Here is a 3,857-nt window from a genome sequence, read left to right on the forward strand (position 1 = left end):
TATACTTTGAATAATGATAAAGGCACACTGGGTTAAATCTGAAAAGAAACATCGATTGAGCTGTCAGCTGTTAAAGTATGTGTACATTTTTTGAGACCCCCCTGTATAAGCCTAGCCTCATGATTGGCACAAAATGGGCTCTGGAAATGTTAGCTCTGCTCTTCTCTGCCAGTTGGGTATAGACCTGGTACCTCCTAATCCCCTCCTTCTCAGGTCCCACATTCTCTACCTGTTGAGCGACACACAGGCAGTGGCCGCCAGGGTGGCAGATCCATCCTTCGTCCACTCTGGAACAGAAACGCAAACCAAGCCCCTCCGACGGTGGAGCAGGCGATCCTTCTTGCTTATTAACGATATTATAGAGGCAGCTGGTCGACCACGTTAGTATGGCAGGTCTATTTTCATATGGAAAAGAAAATTATAGAGAGGCATAAACATTTGCTAACTAGAGAGATGTTATTATAGCTTGCAAATTGCATTCAGATGTTCAGTAATAGTGGAGTTAATGGATTTCTGAGGGTTTTTCAGCAAGTGAGCCTACCAAAAAATAAAAAACTTTCTCAATTTTTATTAAAAGGGTGTTGCCCAGCCTCCCAATCTGGCTTGAGGGTTACTGGCTGTGAGTGGGGAATCCGGAGTCTGCAGGGGTCTGGGCACTGGGGGAGGACACCATACACCAGCCCTCCCTTCAGTTAAGCGTAGGACTGTCAGGGAAGCCCCTCCTGCTCCCACACCCAGCATCTTTCAGGAGAAACTAAAGAACAAAACAGAATTATGAACACTTACTGTGTGCCAGGCCCTGTGTGAAGCACAGTCCATCTCATGTTGTCCTCCTTTTTATAGATAAGGAAATGGATGTACAGGAATCCCAACGGTCTTGCTTCAAATCTAACAGCTGGTAAGTTCAAGCGGTGGCCTTGGAGCTCATACCATCCAACCTGAGAACCCAGACTCTCAAACACTGAATTCTAGATAAGAAGCTTCCACAACCTTTCAAGGTAGCTATGGTGGTACCCATTTTACAGGTGTGTCTCCAGAGGCTCAAAAAGTCCAAGAGGTAGAGCCCATATTTGAACCAGAGCTATATGACTCACCCAGCCAGTCAGTCCGCAGATACTGTGTGAAATCCTGCCCTATGCCAGGCTCTGAGCCAGGCAGTTGGGGACACACCAGACACCACCCCAGTCCCAGGATTTTATACTCCCTGCTGTGCTGGGACTCCCTTTGGCGTGACAAGCCACTGGGAAAAAATGTCAAGAACATTGTTATTTATGATTATTGTGCTTTATCTTCTCACTCAGCTTATCTTGACCCACATCCCTTAGCCATCAGGATCCCCTACTTGGCCCCCATTGTATGACCCAAATTGTCTTTCCCACCCCACCTTTAGGCCACTTTCCAGGATGTAACTCCGTACAATCTAGTGATGGTCAGCTACCCTCCCGCATTGTGGAAGCCACTGGACTTCCGGACCAGAAGACTCCACAGTGGTCGACAAACTCATTAGTCAACAGAGCCAAATATCAACAGTACAACGATTGAAATTTCTTTTGAGAGCCAATTTTTTTAAACTTAAACTATATAGGTAGGTACATTGTTATTAATTTAATTAGGGTACTCCTAAGGCTTAGGAAGAGCCACACTCAAGGGGCCAAAGAGCCGCAGTTGCCAACCATGGCTCTAGGACATCTCCTCACTCTTTGCACTTGCAGAAGGGAGACTGCGACCAAGATGGTGAGTCTACAAGTCAAGGGACACTAAGGCTTACTGGTGACCACCAAAAGCCAGGAGGGAGGCATGGAATGGATTCTCCCTCAAATCTCCAAGATGAACTGTCGCTGCCAATATCTTTGATTTGGAACCTCTGGACTCCAGAATGGTGAGAGGATAAACTTCTGTTATTTTAAGCCACTTAGTGGATATTTGTTATAGCAGCTCAAGGAAACTAATATACCTGCCTTGTTCCAAAAGGCCCCGATATGGTTTATTTAATACAAAATAAAATCAGCTTAAGGAAAAAGCCATGTAAAGTTGTAGAAAAAGCTGGAAATAAGAGCCATCTACATAGACACAATGGAAACTGCTAGAAACAGAGAGCACAGCTGGGCTCTGAGCTCCCTGTAGCTGATGCAAAAAGAGAACCCAACATCATGCATGATCCACTATGTCTATAAGAAGCAGAGTCGCACAGAACAACCACGAGGACCAGAGTGGGGTAAAACATTTCTTAAAGGGAGAAAGTGTCTGCAGTGATTTCTTGAGCAACAGTCTTAATAAAAGTGCCTAGTAAATATTTGTGGGAAAATGAAGACTTTTCCCACAGAGACAACTGTTCCAGAAAGTAGACAAGCCCTCAGGTTTCAATGCATATATTAAGAGTGAAGAAAAACTGACTCGTGTATCCTGAAGTTATATTTTAAAAATACATAATATTAAAATATTAAACAGGCCTCCTAGAGACACACTCTCTGCCACTTCCTCATTCAGATCCTGGGCATGGATCAGAGTGGTGATGCCACACTTCTTGCCAGAGGCAGCAGGAGAAAAACCAATGGTCTCCATCTGCCTTCAGCAGCTCAGTGGGGACTCTGGGCCTCAGGCTTAGCCGAGGGTCTGCCCTCCCACAGGCCTCTTGCTCCCTCTTCTTAGAGGGACCTTACAGCTAAATGTGCTCACTTCTTTATACTGTAACCATCCATTTTCTCATCAGGTGCCAGCTCTGATCTAGATGCTAGGAATTCAGTGATGAGAAGAGCAGATTGGATGAGACGGTAAACAGAGAGTGCCCAGCACAGTGGCTGGGAAACAGCAGATGCTCAAAGAATGTCATCACCTCCCTCCTCCTCCCTCTTCCCAAAGCAAACTTTGAGAGATCCCAGGTGGATGTGGTTGTAAAAGGCATATCATCAGTTCAGCTCTGTCAGTGGGTGAATATTTGGGTCATATTTTTTGAAGGTCAACTCTCAACAGGTATTTAAGTGAATGAGAGAACAAATGAATATAAGAAATAGGTGCTCATTTCTAATAGAAATGTCTTGTTTACGAAAACACTTTTTTTTTTTAAATTAAATCTTTATTGTTCAGGTTAAAAACACTTTTAATTGAAAAAGTAACACATGCACATAGTAAAAATTGAAAGAGTACAAAGTATATACAATGAAAATAAGTATTAATCGTGTCCCTGACCCTCTCTCTAGTTCTCCCTAGAAGTAATCATAAATAAGTGTATGTGCCTACGTGTGTGTGTGTGTGTGTGTGTGTGTGTGTTTGCACGTGTTTTCATAATTAGAAGTATACTGAAAAATATATCATGGGTTTTACTCTTCATCCGGGCATATTGGGCTATTTTCTCCTTCCCAAATGCCACTGTGTGTGCCATTATGAGAATAGATGAATTATTTAGCCAATCCCCTACTGTTGGACATTTAGGTTGTTTCCAGTCTCTGCTGTTACAAACAATGAACATCTTCATTGTGCACATCTGTAGGAAACCATCTTAACACTAGAATACTTGTGTCAAAGAATAAATGTGCTTTTTTTTGTTTTAACAGATATTGTCAAATAGTTCTTCAAACTATTTGTATATTTCACCCTTCTTCCAACAGCATGTGGAAATACCTATTACCCCACACCCTACCCATACCACACATTTCTGGCATTTTTAATATCTATATTCTGCCTCCCCAATGATTTGACAGTTATTCATCTTGCCTTCATATAAATCCTTGTGAACAAAGAGAGACTCTCCAAGCTGTATTATTGAAATTAAACACCTTCGTTAAGGGCCAGCTTCAGGATAAACTGAAGTGTAGTTCTGTTCCACCTCAGCTGTTACTTTTTTTAACCACGCTGGGCTA

Source organism: Myotis brandtii, unplaced genomic scaffold (assembly GCF_000412655.1).
Source record: "Myotis brandtii unplaced genomic scaffold, ASM41265v1 scaffold355, whole genome shotgun sequence".
Lineage (NCBI taxonomy): Eukaryota > Metazoa > Chordata > Mammalia > Chiroptera > Vespertilionidae > Myotis > Myotis brandtii.